Raw genomic sequence first — 25,302 nt, 5'->3', positions numbered from 1 at the left:
TTGTTCTCAAACAATGTTTAAGCAATTTGAATGCTTGCAATATGAACGCTACTACAGCTACTTTTCCCTTGCTCACACTGTTAAAACTTGAAATACATCTTAGAAAATGTTTTCTTATGCATTTCATTTTAGATGAGAACACTATATCTCGCCCTGAAACACTGTTTAAGCAATTAGAATGCTTGCAATATGAACATCGTAGAACGTGTTTTCTTCTCCATTTCATTTTGGTTGCGAACACTGTATCTGGCTCTGAAAAACTGTTTAAAGCAATTTTCTTATGCATGCACTGTTAAAACTTGAAATAGGTCTTAGAAAATATTTTCTTATCCATTTCATTTTAGTTGAGAACACTATATCTTGCTCTGAAACACTGTTTAAGCAATTAGAATGCTTGCAATATAAACATTACAACAACTTTTTTTCCCTTGCAAACACTGTTAAAGCTTGAAATACGTCTTAGAATGTGTTTTCTTATCGATTTCATTTTGGATGCAAACACTATATCTTGCTCTGAAACAATGTTTAAAGCAATTAGAATGCATGCAATATGAAGATGTTACAAGAGCTTCTTTTCCCTTGCATACACTGTTAAAGCTTGAAATAGGTCTTCGAATGTGTTTTCTTGTCCATTTCATTTTGGTTGCGAACACTATATCTGGCTCTGAAAAACTGTTTAAAGCAATTTTCTTATGTTAGAACAGTTTGTTGTCCATTGCACACATTGTTAAAAGTTGAAATGCGTATTACAGTATGTTTTCTTATCCATTTCATTTTGTTTGCGAACACTATATCTTGCTATGAAACACTGTGTAAAGCATTTTGCTTATGTTAGAGCAGCTTGTTGTCCATTGCACACATTGTAAAAACTTGAACTACGTCTTAGAAAATGTTTTCTTATCCATTTCATTTTGTTTCAGAACATTATATGTTGCTCTAAAACACTATTTAAGCAATTTCCTTATGTTAGAAGAGCTTGGTGTCCATTGCACACATTGTTAAAAGTTGAAATACATCTTAGAATATGTTTTCTTATCCATTTCATTTTGGTTGCAAACACTATACCTCGCTCTGAAACACTGTTTAAGCAATTAGAATACTTGCAATATGAACATCTTAGAATGTGTTTTCGTGTCCATTTCATTTTGGTTGCGAACAATGTATCTGGCTCTGAAAAACTGTTTAAAGCAATTTGCTTATGTTAGAACAGCTTGTTGTCCATTGCACACATTGTAAAACATTGAAATACGTCATAGAAAATGTTTTCTTATCCATTTCATTTTGATTGAGAAGCCTATATCTTGTTCTCAAACACTGTTTAAGCAATTTGAATGCTTGCAATATCAACGCTACTACAGCTTCTTTTCCCTTGCTCACACTGTTAAAACTTGAAATACGTCTTAGAACGTGTTTTCTTATGCATTTCATTTTGCTTGCGAACACTATATCTTGCTATGAGACACTGTATAAAGCAATTTGCTTATGTCAGAAAAGCTTGTTGTCCATTGCACACATTATAAAACATTGAAATACGTCTTAGAAAATGTTTTAATACCCATTTCATTTTGGTTGCGAACACTATATCTTGCTCTGAAACACTGTTTAAGCAATTAGAATACTTGCAATATGAACATGTTACAAGAGCTTCTTTTCCCTTGCATACACTGTTAAAGCTTGAAATAGGTCTTCGAATGTGTTTTCTTGTCCATTTCATTTTGGTTGCGAACACTATATCTGGCTCTGAAAAACTGTTTAAAGCAATTTTCTTATGTTAGAACAGTTTGTTGTCCATTGCACACATTGTTAAAAGTTGAAATACGTCTTACAGTATGTTTTCTTATCCATTTCATTTTGATTGAGAAGACTATATCTTGTTCTCAAACACTGTTTAAGCAATTTGAATGCTTGCAATATCAACGCTACTACAGCTTCTTTTCCCTTGCTCACACTGTTAAAACTTGAAATACGTCTTAGAATGTGTTTTCTGATCGATTTCATTTTGGATGCAAACACTATATCTTGCTCTGAAACAATGTTTAAAGCAATTTGCTTATGTTTGAACAGCTTGTCTATTGCACACATTGTAAAACATTGAAATATGTCTTAGAAAATGTTTTCTTATCCATTTCATTTTGGTTGCGAACACTATATCTTGCTCTGAAACACTGTTTAAAGCAATTTGCTTATGTCAGAACAGCTTGTTGTCCATTGCACACATTATAAAAACTTGAAATACGTCTGAGAAAATGTTTTCTTGTCCATTTCACTTTGGTTCAGAACACTACATCTTGCTCTGAAACACTTTTTAAGCAATTAGAATACTTGCAATAGGAACATGTTACAAGAGCGTCTTTTCCCTTGCACACACTGTTAAAACTTGAAATACATCTTAGAAAATGTTTTCTTATGCATTTCATTTTAGATGAGAACACTATATCTCGCCCTGAAACACTGTTTAAGCAATTAGAATGCTTGCAATATGAACATCATAGAACGTGTTTTCTTCTCCATTTCATTTTGGTTGCGAACATTGTATCTGGCTCTGAAAAACTGTTTAAAGCAATTTTCTTATGTTAGAACAGCTTGTTGTCCCTTGCATGCACTGTTAAAACTTGAAATAGGTCTTAGAAAATATTTTCTTATCCATTTCATTTTAGTTGAGAACACTATATCTTGCTCTGAGACACTGTTTAAGCAATTAGAATGCTTGCAATATAAACATTACAACAACTTTTTTTCCCTTGCAAACACTGTTAAAACTTGAAATACATCTTAGAATGTGTTTTCTTATCCATTTCATTATGGATGCAAACACTATATCTTGCTCTGAAACAATGTTTAAAGCAATTAGAATGCATGCAATATGAAGATGTTACAAGAGCTTCGTTTCCCTTGCATACACTGTTAAAGCTTGAAATAGGTCTTCGAATGTGTTTTCTTGTCCATTTCATTTTGGTTGCGAACACTATATCTGGCTCTGAAAAACTGTTTAAAGCAATTTTCTTATGTTAGAACAGTTTGTTGTCCATTGCACACATTGTTAAAAGTTGAAATACGTCTTACAGTATGTTTTCTTATCCATTTCATTTTGATTGAGAAGACTATATCTTGTTCTCAAACACTGTTTAAGCAATTTGAATGCTTGCAATATGAACGCTACTACAGCTACTTTTCCCTTGCTCACACTGTTAAAACTTGAAATACGTCTTAAAATGTGTTTTCTTATCGATTTCATTTTGGATGCAAACACTATATCTTGCTCTGAAACAATGTTTAAAGCAATTTGCTTATGTTTGAACAGCTTGTCTATTGCACACATTGTAAAACATTGAAATATGTCTTAGAAAATGTTTTCTTATCCATTTCATTTTGGTTGCGAACACTATATCTTGCTCTGAAACACTGTTTAAAGCAATTTGCTTATGTCAGAACAGCTTGTTGTCCATTGCACACATTATAAAAACTTGAAATACGTCTGAGAAAATGTTTTCTTGTCCATTTCACTTTGGTTCAGAACACTACATCTTGCTCTGAAACACTGTTTAAGCAATTAGAATACTTGCAATAGGAACATGTTACAAGAGCGTCTTTTCCCTTGCACACACTGTTAAAGCTTGAAATACATCTTAGAATGTGTTTTCTTGTCCATTTCATTTTGGTTGCGAACACTATATCTTGTTCTCAAACACTGTTTAAGCAATTTGAATGCTTGCAATATGAACGCTACTACAGCTACTTTTCCCTTGCTCACACTGTTAAAACTTGAAATACATCTTAGAAAATGTTTTCTTATGCATTTCATTTTAGATGAGAACACTATATCTCGCCCTGAAACACTGTTTAAGCAATTAGAATGCTTGCAATATGAACATCGTAGAACGTGTTTTCTTCTCCATTTCATTTTGGTTGCGAACACTGTATCTGGCTCTGAAAAACTGTTTAAAGCAATTTTCTTATGCATGCACTGTTAAAACTTGAAATAGGTCTTAGAAAATATTTTCTTATCCATTTCATTTTAGTTGAGAACACTATATCTTGCTCTGAAACACTGTTTAAGCAATTAGAATGCTTGCAATATAAACATTACAACAACTTTTTTTCCCTTGCAAACACTGTTAAAGCTTGAAATACGTCTTAGAATGTGTTTTCTTATCGATTTCATTTTGGATGCAAACACTATATCTTGCTCTGAAACAATGTTTAAAGCAATTAGAATGCATGCAATATGAAGATGTTACAAGAGCTTCTTTTCCCTTGCATACACTGTTAAAGCTTGAAATAGGTCTTCGAATGTGTTTTCTTGTCCATTTCATTTTGGTTGCGAACACTATATCTGGCTCTGAAAAACTGTTTAAAGCAATTTTCTTATGTTAGAACAGTTTGTTGTCCATTGCACACATTGTTAAAAGTTGAAATGCGTATTACAGTATGTTTTCTTATCCATTTCATTTTGTTTGCGAACACTATATCTTGCTATGAAACACTGTGTAAAGCATTTTGCTTATGTTAGAGCAGCTTGTTGTCCATTGCACACATTGTAAAAACTTGAACTACGTCTTAGAAAATGTTTTCTTATCCATTTCATTTTGTTTCAGAACATTATATGTTGCTCTAAAACACTATTTAAGCAATTTCCTTATGTTAGAAGAGCTTGGTGTCCATTGCACACATTGTTAAAAGTTGAAATACATCTTAGAATATGTTTTCTTATCCATTTCATTTTGGTTGCAAACACTATACCTCGCTCTGAAACACTGTTTAAGCAATTAGAATACTTGCAATATGAACATCTTAGAATGTGTTTTCGTGTCCATTTCATTTTGGTTGCGAACAATGTATCTGGCTCTGAAAAACTGTTTAAAGCAATTTGCTTATGTTAGAACAGCTTGTTGTCCATTGCACACATTGTAAAACATTGAAATACGTCATAGAAAATGTTTTCTTATCCATTTCATTTTGATTGAGAAGCCTATATCTTGTTCTCAAACACTGTTTAAGCAATTTGAATGCTTGCAATATCAACGCTACTACAGCTTCTTTTCCCTTGCTCACACTGTTAAAACTTGAAATACGTCTTAGAACGTGTTTTCTTATGCATTTCATTTTGCTTGCGAACACTATATCTTGCTATGAGACACTGTATAAAGCAATTTGCTTATGTCAGAAAAGCTTGTTGTCCATTGCACACATTATAAAACATTGAAATACGTCTTAGAAAATGTTTTAATACCCATTTCATTTTGGTTGCGAACACTATATCTTGCTTTGAAACACTGTTTAAGCAATTAGAATACTTGCAATATGAACATGTTACAAGAGCTTCTTTTCCCTTGCATACACTGTTAAAGCTTGAAATAGGTCTTCGAATGTGTTTTCTTGTCCATTTCATTTTGGTTGCGAACACTATATCTGGCTCTGAAAAACTGTTTAAAGCAATTTTCTTATGTTAGAACAGTTTGTTGTCCATTGCACACATTGTTAAAAGTTGAAATACGTCTTACAGTATGTTTTCTTATCCATTTCATTTTGATTGAGAAGACTATATCTTGTTCTCAAACACTGTTTAAGCAATTTGAATGCTTGCAATATCAACGCTACTACAGCTTCTTTTCCCTTGCTCACACTGTTAAAACTTGAAATACGTCTTAGAATGTGTTTTCTGATCGATTTCATTTTGGATGCAAACACTATATCTTGCTCTGAAACAATGTTTAAAGCAATTTGCTTATGTTTGAACAGCTTGTCTATTGCACACATTGTAAAACATTGAAATATGTCTTAGAAAATGTTTTCTTATCCATTTCATTTTGGTTGCGAACACTATATCTTGCTCTGAAACACTGTTTAAAGCAATTTGCTTATGTCAGAACAGCTTGTTGTCCATTGCACACATTATAAAAACTTGAAATACGTCTGAGAAAATGTTTTCTTGTCCATTTCACTTTGGTTCAGAACACTACATCTTGCTCTGAAACACTTTTTAAGCAATTAGAATACTTGCAATAGGAACATGTTACAAGAGCGTCTTTTCCCTTGCACACACTGTTAAAACTTGAAATACATCTTAGAAAATGTTTTCTTATGCATTTCATTTTAGATGAGAACACTATATCTCGCCCTGAAACACTGTTTAAGCAATTAGAATGCTTGCAATATGAACATCATAGAACGTGTTTTCTTCTCCATTTCATTTTGGTTGCGAACATTGTATCTGGCTCTGAAAAACTGTTTAAAGCAATTTTCTTATGTTAGAACAGCTTGTTGTCCCTTGCATGCACTGTTAAAACTTGAAATAGGTCTTAGAAAATATTTTCTTATCCATTTCATTTTAGTTGAGAACACTATATCTTGCTCTGAGACACTGTTTAAGCAATTAGAATGCTTGCAATATAAACATTACAACAACTTTTTTTCCCTTGCAAACACTGTTAAAACTTGAAATACATCTTAGAATGTGTTTTCTTATCCATTTCATTATGGATGCAAACACTATATCTTGCTCTGAAACAATGTTTAAAGCAATTAGAATGCATGCAATATGAAGATGTTACAAGAGCTTCGTTTCCCTTGCATACACTGTTAAAGCTTGAAATAGGTCTTCGAATGTGTTTTCTTGTCCATTTCATTTTGGTTGCGAACACTATATCTGGCTCTGAAAAACTGTTTAAAGCAATTTTCTTATGTTAGAACAGTTTGTTGTCCATTGCACACATTGTTAAAAGTTGAAATACGTCTTACAGTATGTTTTCTTATCCATTTCATTTTGATTGAGAAGACTATATCTTGTTCTCAAACACTGTTTAAGCAATTTGAATGCTTGCAATATGAACGCTACTACAGCTACTTTTCCCTTGCTCACACTGTTAAAACTTGAAATACGTCTTAAAATGTGTTTTCTTATCGATTTCATTTTGGATGCAAACACTATATCTTGCTCTGAAACAATGTTTAAAGCAATTTGCTTATGTTTGAACAGCTTGTCTATTGCACACATTGTAAAACATTGAAATATGTCTTAGAAAATGTTTTCTTATCCATTTCATTTTGGTTGCGAACACTATATCTTGCTCTGAAACACTGTTTAAAGCAATTTGCTTATGTCAGAACAGCTTGTTGTCCATTGCACACATTATAAAAACTTGAAATACGTCTGAGAAAATGTTTTCTTGTCCATTTCACTTTGGTTCAGAACACTACATCTTGCTCTGAAACACTGTTTAAGCAATTAGAATACTTGCAATAGGAACATGTTACAAGAGCGTCTTTTCCCTTGCACACACTGTTAAAGCTTGAAATACATCTTAGAATGTGTTTTCTTGTCCATTTCATTTTGGTTGCGAACACTATATCTTGTTCTCAAACACTGTTTAAGCAATTTGAATGCTTGCAATATGAACGCTACTACAGCTACTTTTCCCTTGCTCACACTGTTAAAACTTGAAATACATCTTAGAAAATGTTTTCTTATGCATTTCATTTTAGATGAGAACACTATATCTCGCCCTGAAACACTGTTTAAGCAATTAGAATGCTTGCAATATGAACATCGTAGAACGTGTTTTCTTCTCCATTTCATTTTGGTTGCGAACACTGTATCTGGCTCTGAAAAACTGTTTAAAGCAATTTTCTTATGCATGCACTGTTAAAACTTGAAATAGGTCTTAGAAAATATTTTCTTATCCATTTCATTTTAGTTGAGAACACTATATCTTGCTCTGAAACACTGTTTAAGCAATTAGAATGCTTGCAATATAAACATTACAACAACTTTTTTTCCCTTGCAAACACTGTTAAAGCTTGAAATACGTCTTAGAATGTGTTTTCTTATCGATTTCATTTTGGATGCAAACACTATATCTTGCTCTGAAACAATGTTTAAAGCAATTAGAATGCATGCAATATGAAGATGTTACAAGAGCTTCTTTTCCCTTGCATACACTGTTAAAGCTTGAAATAGGTCTTCGAATGTGTTTTCTTGTCCATTTCATTTTGGTTGCGAACACTATATCTGGCTCTGAAAAACTGTTTAAAGCAATTTTCTTATGTTAGAACAGTTTGTTGTCCATTGCACACATTGTTAAAAGTTGAAATGCGTATTACAGTATGTTTTCTTATCCATTTCATTTTGTTTGCGAACACTATATCTTGCTATGAAACACTGTGTAAAGCATTTTGCTTATGTTAGAGCAGCTTGTTGTCCATTGCACACATTGTAAAAACTTGAACTACGTCTTAGAAAATGTTTTCTTATCCATTTCATTTTGTTTCAGAACATTATATGTTGCTCTAAAACACTATTTAAGCAATTTCCTTATGTTAGAAGAGCTTGGTGTCCATTGCACACATTGTTAAAAGTTGAAATACATCTTAGAATATGTTTTCTTATCCATTTCATTTTGGTTGCGAACACTATACCTCGCTCTGAAACACTGTTTAAGCAATTAGAATACTTGCAATATGAACATCTTAGAATGTGTTTTCGTGTCCATTTCATTTTGGTTGCGAACAATGTATCTGGCTCTGAAAAACTGTTTAAAGCAATTTGCTTATGTTAGAACAGCTTGTTGTCCATTGCACACATTGTAAAACATTGAAATACGTCATAGAAAATGTTTTCTTATCCATTTCATTTTGATTGAGAAGCCTATATCTTGTTCTCAAACACTGTTTAAGCAATTTGAATGCTTGCAATATCAACGCTACTACAGCTTCTTTTCCCTTGCTCACACTGTTAAAACTTGAAATACGTCTTAGAACGTCTTTTCTTATGCATTTCATTTTGCTTGCGAACACTATATCTTGCTATGAAACACTGTATAAAGCAATTTGCTTATGTCAGAAATGCTTGTTGTCCATTGCACACATTATAAAACATTGAAATACGTCTTAGAAAATGTTTTAATACCCATTTCATTTTGGTTGCGAACACTATATCTTGCTCTGAAACACTGTTTAAGCAATTAGAATACTTGCAATATGAACATGTTACAAGAGTTTATTTTTCCTTGCATACAATGTTAAAGCTTGAAATACATCTTAGAATGTGTTTTCTTGTCCATTTCATTTTGGTTGCGAACACTATATCTTGTTCTCAAACACTGTTTAAGCAATTTGAATGCTTGCAATATGAACGCTACTACAGCTACTTTTCCCTTGCTCACACTGTTAAAACTTGAAATACATCTTAGAATGTGTTTTCTTATCGATTTCATTTTGGATGCAAACACTATATCTTGCTCTGAAACAATGTTTAAAGCATTTGCTTATGTTTGAACAGCTTGTCTATTGCACACATTGTAAAACATTGAAATATGTCTTAGAAAATGTTTTCTTATCCATTTCATTTTGGTTGCGAACACTATATCTTGCTCTGAAACACTGTTTAAAGCAATTTGCTTATGTCAGAACAGCTTGTTGTCCATTGCACACATTATAAAAACTTGAAATACGTCTGAGAAAATGTTTTCTTGTCCATTTCACTTTCGTTCAGAACACTACATCTTGCTCTGAAACACTGTTTAAGCAATTAGAATACTTGCAATAGGAACATGTTACAAGAGTGTCTTTTCCCTTGCACACACTGTTAAAACTTGAAATACATCTTAGAAAATGTTTTCTTATGCATTTCATTTTAGATGAGAACACTATATCTCTCCCTGAAACACTGTTTAAGCAATTAGAATGCTTGCAATATGAACATCGTAGAACGTGTTTTCTTCTCCATTTCATTTTGGTTGCGAACACTGTATCTGGCTCTGAAAAACTGTTTAAAGCAATTTTCTTATGTTAGAACAGCTTGTTGTCCCTTGCATGCACTGTTAAAACTTGAAATAGGTCTTAGAAAATATTTTCTTATCCATTTCATTTTAGTTGAGAACACTATATCTTGCTCTGAAACACTGTTTAAGAATGCTTGCAATATAAACATTACAACAACTTTTTTTCCCTTGCAAACACTGTTAAAACTTGAAATACATCTTAGAATGTGTTTTCTTATCCATTTCATTATGGATGCAAACACTATATCTTGCTCTGAAACAATGTTTAAAGCAATTAGAATGCTTGCAATATGAAGATGTTACAAGAGCTTCTTTTCCCTTGCATACACTGTTAAAGCTTGAAATAGGTCTTCGAATGTGTTTTCTTGTCCATTTCATTTTGGTTGCGAACACTATATCTGGCTCTGAAAAACTGTTTAAAGCAATTTTCTTATGTTAGAACAGTTTGTTGTCCATTGCACACATTGTTAAAAGTTGAAATACGTCTTACAGTATGTTTTCTTATCCATTTCATTTTGATTGAGAAGACTATATCTTGTTCTCAAACACTGTTTAAGCAATTTGAATGCTTGCAATATCAACGCTACTACAGCTTCTTTTCCCTTGCTCACACTGTTAAAACTTGAAATACGTCTTAGAACGTGTTTTCTTATCCATTTCATTTTGTTTGCGAACACTATATCTTGCTATGAAACACTGTGTAAAGCATTTTGCTTATGTTAGAGCAGCTTGTTGTCCATTGCACACATTGTAAAAACTTGAACTACGTCTTAGAAAATGTTTTCTTATCCATTTCATTTTATTTCAGAACATTATATCTTGCTCTAAAACACTATTTAAGCAATTTCCTTATGTTAGAAGAGCTTGGTGTCCATTGCACACATTGTTAAAAGTTGAAATACATCTTAGAATATGTTTTCTTATCCATTTCATTTTGGTTGTGAACACTATACCTCGCTCTGAAACACTGTTTAAGCAATTAGAATACTTGCAATATGAACATCTTAGAATGTGTTTTCGTGTCCATTTCATTTTGGTTGCGAACAATGTATCTGGCTCTGAAAAACTGTTTAAAGCAATTTGCTTGTTAGAACAGCTTGTTGTCCATTGCACACATTGTAAAACATTGAAATACGTCATAGAAAATGTTTTCTTATCCATTTCATTTTGATTGAGAAGCCTATATCTTGTTCTCAAACACTGTTTAAGCAATTTGAATGCTTGCAATATCAACGCTACTACAGCTTCTTTTCCCTTGCTCACACTGTTAAAACTTGAAATACGTCTTAGAACGTGTTTTCTTATGCATTTAATTTTGCTTGCGAACACTATATCTTGCTATGAAACACTGTATAAAGCAATTTGCTTATGTCAGAAAAGCTTGTTGTCCATTGCACACATTATAAAACATTGAAATACGTCTTAGAAAATGTTTTAATACCCATTTCATTTTGGTTGCGAACACTATATCTTGCTCTGAAACACTGTTTAAGCAATTAGAATACTTGCAATATGAACATGTTACAAGAGTTTATTTTCCCTTGCATACAATGTTAAAGCTTGAAATACATCTTAGAATGTGTTTTCTTGTCCATTTCATTTTGGTTGCGAACACTATATCTTGTTCTCAAACACTGTTTAAGCAATTTGAATGCTTGCAATATGAACGCTACTACAGCTACTTTTCCCTTGCTCACACTGTTAAAACTTGAAATACGTCTTAGAATGTGTTTTCTTATCGATTTCATTTTGGATGCAAACACTATATCTTGCTCTGAAACAATGTTTAAAGCATTTGCTTATGTTTGAACAGCTTGTCTATTGCACACATTGTAAAACATTGAAATATGTCTTAGAAAATGTTTTCTTATCCATTTCATTTTGGTTGCGAACACTATATCTTGCTCTGAAACACTGTTTAAAGCAATTTGCTTATGTCAGAACAGCTTGTTGTCCATTGCACACATTATAAAAACTTGAAATACGTCTGAGAAAATTTTTTCTTGTCCATTTCACTTTGGTTCAGAACACTACATCTTGCTCTGAAACACTGTTTAAGCAATTAGAATACTTGCAATAGGAACATGTTACAAGAGCGTCTTTTCCCTTGCACACACTGTTAAAACTTGAAATACATCTTAGAAAATGTTTTCTTATGCATTTCATTTTAGATGAGAACACTATATCTCGCCCTGAAACACTGTTTAAGCAATTAGAATGCTTGCAATATGAACATCGTAGAACGTGTTTTCTTCTCCATTTCATTTTGGTTGCGAACACTGTATCTGGCTCTGAAAAACTGTTTAAAGCAATTTTCTTATGTTAGAACAGCTTGTTGTCCCTTGCATGCACTGTTAAAACTTGAAATAGGTCTTAGAAAATATTTTCTTATCCATTTCATTTTAGTTGAGAACACTATATCTTGCTCTGAAACACTGTTTAAGCAATTAGAATGCTTGCAATATAAACATTACAACAACTTTTTTTCCCTTGCAAACACTGTTAAAACTTGAAATACATCTTAGAATGTGTTTTCTTATCCATTTCATTATGGATGCAAACACTATATCTTGCTCTGAAACAATGTTTAAAGCAATTAGAATGCTTGCAATATGAAGATGTTACAAGAGCTTCTTTTCCCTTGCATACACTGTTAAAGCTTGAAATAGGTCTTCGAATGTGTTTTCTTGTCCATTTCATTTTGGTTGCGAACACTATATCTGGCTCTGAAAAACTGTTTAAAGCAATTTTCTTATGTTAGAACAGTTTGTTGTCCATTGCACACATTGTTAAAAGTTGAAATACGTCTTACAGTATGTTTTCTTATCCATTTCATTTTGATTGAGAAGACTATATCTTGTTCTCAAACACTGTTTAAGCAATTTGAATGCTTGCAATATCAACGCTACTACAGCTTCTTTTCCCTTGCTCACACTGTTAAAACTTGAAAGACGTCTTAGAACGTGTTTTCTTATCCATTTCATTTTGTTTGCGAACACTATATCTTGCTATGAAACACTGTGTAAAGCATTTTGCTTATGTTAGAGCAGCTTGTTGTCCATTGCACACATTGTAAAAACTTGAACTACGTCTTAGAAAATGTTTTCTTATCCATTTCATTTTATTTCAGAACATTATATGTTGCTCTAAAACACTATTTAAGCAATTTCCTTATGTTAGAAGAGCTTGGTGTCCATTGCACACATTGTTAAAAGTTGAAATACATCTTAGAATATGTTTTCTTATCCATTTCATTTTGGTTGTGAACACTATACCTCGCTCTGAAACACTGTTTAAGCAATTAGAATACTTGCAATATGAACTTCTTAGAATGTGTTTTCGTGTCCATTTCATTTTGGTTGCGAACAATGTATCTGGCTCTGAAAAACTGTTTAAAGCAATTTGCTTATGTTAGAACAGCTTGTTGTCCATTGCACACATTGTAAAACATTGAAATACGTCATAGAAAATGTTTTCTTATCCATTTCATTTTGATTGAGAAGCCTATATCTTGTTCTCAAACACTGTTTAAGCAATTTGAATGCTTGCAATATCAACGCTACTACAGCTTCTTTTCCCTTGCTCACACTGTTAAAACTTGAAATACGTCTTAGAACGTGTTTTCTTATGCATTTAATTTTGCTTGCGAACACTATATCTTGCTATGAAACACTGTATAAAGCAATTTGCTTATGTCAGAAAAGCTTGTTGTCCATTGCACACATTATAAAACATTGAAATACGTCTTAGAAAATGTTTTAATACCCATTTCATTTTGGTTGCGAACACTATATCTTGCTCTGAAACACTGTTTAAGCAATTAGAATACTTGCAATAGGAACATGTTACAAGAGCGTCTTTTCCCTTGCACACACTGTTAAAGCTTGAAATACATCTTAGAATGTGTTTTCTTGTCCATTTCATTTTGGTTGCGAACACTATATCTTGTTCTCAAACACTGTTTAAGCAATTTGAATGCTTGCAATATGAACGCTACTACAGCTACTTTTCCCTTGCTCACACTGTTAAAACTTGAAATACGTCTTAGAATGTGTTTTCTTATCGATTTCATTTTGGATGCAAACACTATATCTTGCTCTGAAACAATGTTTAAAGCATTTGCTTATGTTTGAACAGCTTGTCTATTGCACACATTGTAAAACATTGAAATATGTCTTAGAAAATGTTTTCTTATCCATTTCATTTTGGTTGCGAACACTATATCTTGCTCTGAAACACTGTTTAAAGCAATTTGCTTATGTCAGAACAGCTTGTTGTCCATTGCACACATTATAAAAACTTGAAATACGTCTGAGAAAATGTTTTCTTGTCCATTTCACTTTGGTTCAGAACACTACATCTTGCTCTGAAACACTGTTTAAGCAATTAGAATACTTGCAATAGGAACATGTTACAAGAGCGTCTTTTCCCTTGCACACACTGTTAAAACTTGAAATACATCTTAGAAAATGTTTTCTTATGCATTTCATTTTAGATGAGAACACTATATCTCGCCCTGAAACACTGTTTAAGCAATTAGAATGCTTGCAATATGAACATCGTAGAACGTGTTTTCTTCTCCATTTCATTTTGGTTGCGAACACTGTATCTGGCTCTGAAAAACTGTTTAAAGCAATTTTCTTATGTTAGAACAGTTTGTTGTCCATTGCACACATTGTTAAAAGTTGAAATACGTCTTACAGTATGTTTTCTTATCCATTTCATTTTGATTGAGAAGACTATATCTTGTTCTCAAACACTGTTTAAGCAATTTGAATGCTTGCAATATCAACGCTACTACAGCTTCTTTTCCCTTGCTCACACTGTTAAAACTTGAAATACGTCTTAGAACGTGTTTTCTTATGCATTTCATTTTGCTTGCGAACACTATATCTTGCTATGAAACACTGTATAAAGCAATTTGCTTATGTCAGAAAAGCTTGTTGTCCATTGCACACATTATAAAACATTGAAATACGTCTTAGAAAATGTTTTAATACCCATTTCATTTTGGTTGCGAACACTATATCTTGCTCTGAAACACTGTTTAAGCAATTAGAATACTTGCAATAGGAACATGTTACAAGAGCGTCTTTTCCCTTGCACACACTGTTAAAGCTTGAAATACATCTTAGAATGTGTTTTCTTGTCCATTTCATTTTGGTTGCGAACACTATATCTTGTTCTCAAACACTGTTTAAGCAATTTGAATGCTTGCAATATGAACGCTACTACAGCTACTTTTCCCTTGCTCACACTGTTAAAACTTGAAATACGTCTTAAAATGTGTTTTCTTATCGATTTCATTTTGGATGCAAACACTATATCTTGCTCTGAAACAATGTTTAAAGCAATTTGCTTATGTTTGAAAAGCTTGTCTATTGCACACATTGTAAAACATTGAAATATGTCTTAGAAAATGTTTTCTTATCCATTTCATTTTGGTTGCGAACACTATATCTTGCTCTGAAACACTGTTTAAAGCAATTTGCTTATGTCAGAACAGCTTGTTGTCCATTGCACACATTATAAAAACTTGAAATACGTCTGAGAAAATGTTTTCTTGTCCATTTCACTTTGGTTCAGAACACTACATCTTGCTCTGAAACACTGTTTAAGCAATTAGAATACTTGCAATAGGAACATGTTACAACAGCGTCTTTTCCCTTGCACACACTGTTAAAGCTTGAAATACATCTTAGAATGTGTTTTCTTGTCCATTTCATTTTGGTTGCGAACACTATATCTTGTTCTCAAACACTGTTTAAGCAATTTGAATGCTTGCAATATGAACGCTACTACAGCTACTTTTCCCTTGCTCACACTGTTAAAACTTGAAATACATCTTAGAAAATGTTTTCTTATGCATTTCATTTTAGATGAGAACACTATATCTCGCCCTGAAACACTGTTTAAGCAATTAGAATGCTTGCAATATGAACATCGTAGAACGTGTTTTCTTCTCCATTTCATTTTGGTTGCGAACACTGTATCTGGCTCTGAAAAACTGTTTAAAGCAATTTTCTTATGCATGCACTGTTAAAACTTGAAATAGGTCTTAGAAAATATTTTCTTATCCATTTCATTTTAGTTGAGAACACTATATCTTGCTCTGAAACAATGTTTAAGCAATTAGAATGCTTGCAATATAAACATTACAACAACTTTTTTTCCCTTGCAAACACTGTTAAAACTTGAAATACATCTTAGAATGTGTTTTCTTATCCATTTCATTATGGATGCAAACACTATATCTTGCTCTGAAACAATGTTTAAAGGAATTAGAATGCATGCAATATGAAGATGTTACAAGAGCTTCTTTTCCCTTGCATACACTGTTAAAGCTTGAAATAGGTCTTCGAATGTGTTTTCTTGTCCATTTCATTTTGGTTGCGAACACTATATCTGGCTCTGAAAAACTGTTTAAAGCAATTTTCTTATGTTAGAACAGTTTGTTGTCCATTGCACACATTGTTAAAAGTTGAAATACGTCTTACAGTATGTTTTCTTATCCATTTCATTTTGATTGAGAAGACTATATCTTGTTCTCAAACACTGTTTAAGCAATTTGAATGCTTGCAATATGAACGCTACTACAGCTACTTTTCCCTTGCTCACACTGTTAAAACTTGAAATACGTCTTAGAATGTGTTTTCTTATCGATTTCATTTTGGATGCAAACACTATATCTTGCTCTGAAACAATGTTTAAAGCAATTTGCTTATGTTTGAACAGCTTGTCTATTGCACACATTGTAAAACATTGAAATATGTCTTAGAAAATGTTTTCTTATCCATTTCATTTTGGTTGCGAACACTATATCTTGCTCTGAAACACTGTTTAAAGCAATTTGCTTATGTCAGAACAGCTTGTTGTCCATTGCACACATTATAAAAACTTGAAATACATCTGAGAAAATGTTTTCTTGTCCATTTCACTTTGGTTCAGAACACTACATCTTGCTCTGAAACACTGTTTAAGCAATTAGAATACTTGCAATAGGAACATGTTACAAGAGCGTCTTTTCCCTTGCACACACTGTTAAAACTTGAAATACATCTTAGAAAATGTTTTCTTATGCATTTCATTTTAGATGAGAACACTATATCTCGCCCTGAAACACTGTTTAAGCAAATAGAATGCTTGCAATATGAACATCGTAGAACGTGTTTTCTTCTCCATTTCATTTTGGTTGCGAACACTGTATCTGGCTCTGAAAAACTGTTTAAAGCAATTTTCTTATGTTAGAACAGCTTGTTGTCCCTTGCATGCACTGTTAAAACTTGAAATAGGTCTTAGAAAATATTTTCTTATCCATTTCATTTTAGTTGAGAACACTATATCTTGCTCTGAAACACTGTTTAAGCAATTAGAATGCTTGCAATATAAACATTACAACAACTTTTTTTCCCTTGCAAACACTGTTAAAACTTGAAATACATCTTAGAATGTGTTTTCTTATCCATTTCATTATGGATGCAAACACTATATCTTGCTCTGAAACAATGTTTAAAGCAATTAGAATGCATGCAATATGAAGATGTTACAAGAGCTTCTTTTCCCTTGCATACACTGTTAAAGCTTGAAATAGGTCTTCGAATGTGTTTTCTTGTCCATTTCATTTTGGTTGCGAACACTATATCTGGCTCTGAAAAACTGTTTAAAGCAATTTTCTTATGTTAGAACAGTTTGTTGTCCATTGCACACATTGTTAAAAGTTGAAATACGTCTTACAGTATGTTTTCTTATCCATTTCATTTTGATTGAGAAGACTATATCTTGTTCTCAAACACTGTTTAAGCAATTTGAATGCTTGCAATATCAACGCTACTACAGCTTCTTTTCCCTTGCTCACACTGTTAAAACTTGAATTACGTCTTAGAACGTGTATTCTTATGCATTTCATTTTGCTTGCGAACACTATATCTTGCTATGAAACACTGTATAAAGCAATTTGCTTATGTCAGAAAAGCTTGTTGTCCATTGCACACATTATAAAACATTGAAATACGTCTTAGAAAATGTTTTAATACCCATTTCATTTTGGTTGCGAACACTATATCTTGCTCTGAAACACTGTTTAAGCAATTAGAATACTTGCAATATGGACATGTTACAAGAGCTTATTTTCCCTTGCATACAATGTTAAAGCTTGAAATACATCTTAGAATGTGTTTTCTTGTCCATTTCACTTTGGTTGCGAACACTATATCTTGTTCTCAAACACTGTTTAAGCAATTTGAATGCTTGCAATATGAACGCTACTACAGCTACTTTTCCCTTGCTCACACTGTTAAAACTTGAAATACGTCTTAGAATGTGTTTTCTTATCGATTTCATTTTGGATGCAAACACTATATCTTGCTCTGAAACAATGTTTAAAGCAATTTGCTTATGTTTGAACAGCTTGTCTATTGCACACATTGTAAAACATTGAAATATGTCTTAGAAAATGTTTTCTTATCCATTTCATTTTGGTTGCGAACACTATATCTTGCTCTGAAACACTGTTTAAAGCAATTTGCTTATGTCAGAACAGCTTGTTGTCCATTGCACACATTATAAAAACTTGAAATACGTCTGAGAAAATGTTTTCTTGTCCATTTCACTTTGGTTCAGAACACTACATCTTGCTCTGAAACACTGTTTAAGCAATTAGAATACTTGCAATAGGAACATGTTACAAGAGCGTCTTTTCCCTTGCACACACTGTTAAAGCTTGAAATACATCTTAGAATGTGTTTTCTTGTCCATTTCATTTTGGTTGCGAACACTATATCTTGTTCTCAAACACTGTTTAAGCAATTTGAATGCTTGCAATATGAACGCTACTACTGCTACTTTTCCCTTGCTCACACTGTTAAAACTTGAAATACGTCTTAGAATGTGTTTTCTTATCGATTTCATTTTGGATGCAAACACTATATCTTGCTCTGAAACAATGTTTAAAGCAATTTGCTTATGTTTGAACAGCTTGTCTATTGCACACATTGTAAAACATTGAAATATGTCTTAGAAAATGTTTTCTTATCCATTTCATTTTGGTTGCGAACACTATATCTTGCTCTGAAACACTGTTTAAAGCAATTTGCTTATGTCAGAACAGCTTGTTGTCCATTGCACACATTATAAAAAACTTGAAATACATCTGAGAAAATGTTTTCTTGTCCATTTCACTTTGGTTCAGAACACTACATCTTGCTCTGAAACACTGTTTAAGCAATTAGAATACTTGCAATAGGAACATGTTACAAGAGCGTCTTTTCCCTTGCACACACTGTTAAAACTTGAAATACATCTTAGAAAATGTTTTCTTATGCATTTCATTTTAGATGAGAACACTATATCTCGCCCTGAAACACTGTTTAAGCAATTAGAATGCTTGCAATATGAACATCGTAGAACGTGTTTTCTTCTCCATTTCATTTTGGTTGCGAACACTGTATCTGGCTCTGAAAAACTGTTTAAAGCAATTTTCTTATGTTAGAACAGCTTGTTGTCCCTTGCATGCACTGTTAAAACTTGAAATAGTTCTTAGAAAATATTTTCTTATCCATTTCATTTTAGTTGAGAACACTATATCTTGCTCTGAAACACTGTTTAAGCAATTAGAATGCTTGCAATATAAACATTACAACAACTTTTTTTCCCTTGCAAACACTGTTAAAACTTGAAATACATCTTAGAATGTGTTTTCTTATCCATTTCATTATGGATGCAAACACTATATCTTGCTCTGAAACAATGTTTAAAGCAATTAGAATGCATGCAATATGAAGATGTTACAAGAGCTTCTTTTCCCTTGCATACACTGTTAAAGCTTGAAATAGGTCTTCGAATGTGTTTTCTTGTCCATTTCATTTTGGTTGCGAACACTATATCTGGCTCTGAAAAACTGTTTAAAGCAATTTTCTTATGTTAGAACAGTTTGTTGTCCATTGCACACATTGTTAAAAGTTGAAATACGTCTTACAGTATGTTTTCTTATCCATTTCATTTTGATTGAGAAGACTATATCTTGTTCTCAAACACTGTTTAAGCAATTTGAATGCTTGCAATATCAACGCTACTACAGCTTCTTTTCCCTTGCTCACACTGTTAAAACTTGAAATACGTCTTAGAACGTGTTTTCTTATGCATTTCATTTTGCTTGCGAACACTATATCTTGCTATGAAACACTGTATAAAGCAATTTGCTTATGTCAGAAAAGCTTGTTGTCCATTGCACACATTATAAAACATTGAAATACGTCTTAGAAAATGTTTTAATACCCATTTCATTTTGGTTGCGAACACTATATCTTGCTCTGAAACACTGTTTAAGCAATTAGAATACTTGCAATATGAACATGTTACAAGAGCTTATTTTCCCTTGCATACAATGTTAAAGCTTGAAATACATCTTAGAATGTGTTTTCTTGTCCATTTCATTTTGGTTGCGAACACTATATCTTGTTCTCAAACACTGTTTAAGCAATTTGAATGCTTGCAATATGAACGCTACTACAGCTACTTTTCCCTTGCTCACACTGTTAAAACTTGAAATACGTCTTAGAATGTGTTTTCTTATCGATTTCATTTTGGATGCAAACACTATATCTTGCTCTGAAACAATGTTTAAAGCAATTTGCTTATGTTTGAACAGCTTGTCTATTGCACACATTGTAAAACATTGAAATATGTCTTAGAAAATGTTTTCTTATCCATTTCATTTTGGTTGCGAACACTATATCTTGCTCTGAAACACTGTTTAAAGCAATTTGCTTATGTCAGAACAGCTTGTTGTCCATTGCACACATTATAAAAACTTGAAATACGTCTGAGAAAATGTTTTCTTGTCCATTTCACTTTGGTTCAGAACACTACATCTTGCTCTGAAACACTGTTTAAGCAATTAGAATACTTGCAATAGGAACATGTTACAAGAGCGTCTTTTCCCTTGCACACACTGTTAAAGCTTGAAATACATCTTAGAATGTGTTTTCTTGTCCATTTCATTTTGGTTGCGAACACTATATCTTGTTCTCAAACACTGTTTAAGCAATTTGAATGCTTGCAATATGAACGCTACTACTGCTACTTTTCCCTTGCTCACACTGTTAAAACTTGAAATACGTCTTAGAATGTGTTTTCTTATCGATTTCATTTTGGATGCAAACACTATATCTTGCTCTGAAACAATGTTTAAAGCAATTTGCTTATGTTTGAACAGCTTGTCTATTGCACACATTGTAAAACATTGAAATATGTCTTAGAAAATGTTTTCTTATCCATTTCATTTTGGTTGCGAACACTATATCTTGCTCTGAAACACTGTTTAAAGCAATTTGCTTATGTCAGAACAGCTTGTTGTCCATTGCACACATTATAAAAACTTGAAATACGTCTGAGAAAATGTTTTCTTGTCCATTTCACTTTGGTTCAGAACACTACATCTTGCTCTGAAACACTGTTTAAGCAATTAGAATACTTGCAATAGGAACATGTTACAAGAGCATCTTTTCCCTTGCACACACTGTTAAAACTTGAAATACATCTTAGAAAATGTTTTCTTATGCATTTCATTTTAGATGAGAACACTATATCTCGCCCTGAAACACTGTTTAAGCAATTAGAATGCTTGCAATATGAACATCGTAGAACGTGTTTTCTTCTCCATTTCATTTTGGTTGCGAACACTGTATCTGGCTCTGAAAAACTGTTTAAAGCAATTTTCTTATGCATGCACTGTTAAAACTTGAAATAGGTCTTAGAAAATATTTTCTTATCCATTTCATTTTAGTTGAGAACACTATATCTTGTTCTCAAACACTGTTTAAGCAATTTGAATGCTTGCAATATCAACGCTACTACAGCTTCTTTTCCCTTGCTCACACTGTTAAAACTTGAAATACGTCTTAGAATGTGTTTTCTTATGCATTTCATTTTGCTTGCGAACACTATATCTTGCTATGAAACACTGTATAAAGCAATTTGCTTATGTCAGAAAAGCTTGTTGTCCATTGCACACATTATAAAACATTGAAATACGTCTTAGAAAATGTTTTAATACCCATTTCATTTTGGTTGCGAACACTATATCTTGCTCTGAAACACTGTTTAAGCAATTAGAATACTTGCAATATGAACATGTTACAAGAGCTTATTTTCCCTTGCATACAATGTTAAAGCTTGAAATACATCTTAGAATGTGTTTTCTTGTCCCTTTCATTTTGGTTGCGATCACTATATCTTGTTCTCAAACACTGTTTAAGCAATTTGAATGCTTGCAATATGAACGCTACTACAGCTACTTTTCCCTTGCTCACACTGTTAAAACTTGAAATACGTCTTAGAATGTGTTTTCTTATCGATTTCATTTTGGATGCAAACACTATATCTTGCTCTGAAACAATGTTTAAAGCAATTTGCTTATGTTAGAACAGCTTGTCTATTGCACACATTGTAAAACATAGAAATATGTCTTAGAAAATGTTTTCTTATCCATTTCATTTTGGTTGTGAACACTATATCTTGCTCTGAAACACTGTTTAAAGCAATTTGCTTATGTCAGAACAGCTTGTTGTCCATTGCACACATTATAAAAACTTGAAATACGTCTGAGAAAATGTTTTCTTGTCCATTTCACTTTGGTTCAGAACACTACATCTTGCTCTGAAACACTGTTTAAGCAATTGGAATACTTGCAATAGGAACATGTTACATGAGCGTCTTTTCCCTTGCACACACTGTTAAAACTTGAAATACATCTTAGAAAATGTTTTCTTATGCATTTCATTTTAGATGAGAACACTATATCTCGCCCTGAAACACTGTTTAAGCAATTAGAATGCTTGCAATATGAACATCGTAGAACGTGTTTTCTTCTCCATTTCATTTTGGTTGCGAACACTGTATCTGGCTCTGAAAATCTGTTTAAAGCAATTTTCTTATGTTAGAACAGCTTGTTGTCCCTTGCATGCACTGTTAAAACTTGAAATAGGTCTTAGAAAATATTTTCTTATCCATTTCATTTTAGTTGAGAACACTATATCTTGCTCTGAAACACTGTTTAGGCAATTAGAATGCTTGCAATATAAACATTACAACAACTTTTTTTCCCTTGCAAACACTGTTAAAACTTGAAATACATCTTAGAATGTGTTTTCTTATCCATTTCATTATGGATGCAAACACTATATCTTGCTCTGAAACAGTGTTTAAAGCAATTAGAATGCTTGCAATATTAAGATGTTACAAGAGCTTATTTTCCCTTGCATACACTGTTAAAGCTTGAAATAGGTCTTCGAATGTCTTTCTTGTCCATTTCATTTTGGTTGCGAACACTATATCTGGCTCTGAAAAACTGTTTAAAGCAATTTTCTTATGTTAGAACAGTTTGTTGTCCATTGCACACATTGTTAAAAGTTGAAATACGTCTTACAGTATGTTTTCTTATCCATTTCATTTTGTTTGCGAACACTATATCTTGCTATGAAACACTGTGTAAAGCAATTTGCTTATGTTAGAAAAGCTTGGTGTCCATTGCACACATTGTTCAAAGTTGAAATACATCTTAGAATATGTTTTCTTATCCATTTCATTTTGGTTGCGAACACTATACCTCGCTCTGAAACACCGTTTAAACAATTAGAATACTTGCAATATGAACATCTTAGAATGTGTTTTCGTGTCCATTTCATTTTGGTTGCGAACAATGTATCTGGCTCTGAAAAACTGTTTAAAGCAATTTGCTTATGTTAGAACAGCTTGTTGTCCATTGCACACATTGTAAAACATTGAAATACGTCATAGAAAATGTTTTCTTATCCATTTCATTTTGATTGAGAAGGCTATATCTTGTTCTCAAACACTGTTTAAGCAATTTGAATGCTTGCAATATCAACGCTACTACAGCTTCTTTTCCCTTGCTCACACTGTTAAAACTTGAAATGCGTCTTAGAACGTGTTTTCTTATGCATTTCATTTTGCTTGCGAACACTATATCTTGCTATGAAACACTGTATAAAGCAATTTGCTTATGTCAGAAAAGCTTGTTGTCCATTGCACACATTATAAAACATTGAAATACGTCTTAGAAAATGTTTTAATACCCATTTCATTTTGGTTGCGAACACTATATCTTGCTCTGAAACACTGTTTAAGCAATTAGAATACTTGCAATATGAACATGTTACAAGAGCTTATTTTCCCTTGCATACAATGTTAAAGCTTGAAATAAATCTTAGAATGTGTTTTCTTGTCCATTTCATTTTGGTTGCGAACACTATATCTTGTTCTCAAACACTGTTTAAGCAATTTGAATGCTTGCAATATGAACGCTACTACAGCTACTTTTCCCTTGCTCACACTGTTAAAACTTGAAATACGTCTTAGAATGTGTTTTCTTATCGATTTCATTTTGGATGCAAACACTATATCTTGCTCTGAAACAATGTTTAAAGCAATTTGCTTATGTTTGAACAGCTTGTCTATTGCACACATTGTAAAACATTGAAATATGTCTTAGAAAATGTTTTCTTATCCATTTCATTTTGGTTGCGAACACTATATCTTGCTCTGAAACAATGTTTAAAGCAATTTGCTTATGTTAGAACAGCTTGTCTATTGCACACATTGTAAAACATTGAAATATGTCTTAGAAAATGTTTTCTTATCCATTTCATTTTGGTTGCGAACAGTATATCTTGCTCTGAAACACTGTTTAAAGCAATTTGCTTATGTCAGAACAGCTTGTTGTCCATTGCACACATTATAAAAACTTGAAATACGTCTGAGAAAATGTTTTCTTGTCCATTTCACTTTGGTTCAGAACACTACATCTTGCTCTGAAACACTGTTTAAGCAATTGGAATACTTGCAATAGGAACATGTTACATGAGCGTCTTTTCCCTTGCACACACTGTTAAAACTTGAAATACATCTTAGAAAATGTTTTCTTATGCATTTCATTTTGGTTGAGAACACTATATCTCGCTCTGAAACACTGTTTAAGCAATTAGAATACTTGCAATATGAACATCGTAGAATGTGTTTTCTTGTCCATTTCATTTTGGTTGCGAACACTGTATCTGGCTCTGAAAAACTGTTTAAAGCAATCTGCTTATGTTAGAACAGCTTGTTGTCCCTTGCATGCACTGTTAAAACTTGAAATATGTCTTAGAAAATGTTTTCTTATCCATTTCATTTTGGTTGAGAACACTATATCTCGCTCTGAAACACTGTTTAAGCAATTAGCATACTTGCAATATGAACATCTTAGAATGTGTTTTCTTGTCCATTTCGTTTTGGTTGCGAACACTATATCTGGCTCTGAAAAACTGTTTAAAGCAATTTTCTTATGTTAGAACAGCTTGTTGTCCCTTGCATGCACTGTTAAAACTTGAAATAGGTCTTAGAAAATATTTTCTTATCCATTTCATTTTAGTTGAGAACACTATATCTTGCTCTGAAACACTGTTTAAGCAATTAGAATGCTTGCAATATAAACATTACAACAACTTTTTTTCCCTTGCAAACACTG

This window comes from Electrophorus electricus, chromosome 21 (assembly GCF_041902795.1).
Source record: "Electrophorus electricus isolate QZ-2024a chromosome 21, ASM4190279v1, whole genome shotgun sequence".
NCBI lineage: Eukaryota > Metazoa > Chordata > Actinopteri > Gymnotiformes > Gymnotidae > Electrophorus > Electrophorus electricus.
Note: the sequence above shows the minus strand (reverse complement) of the source record.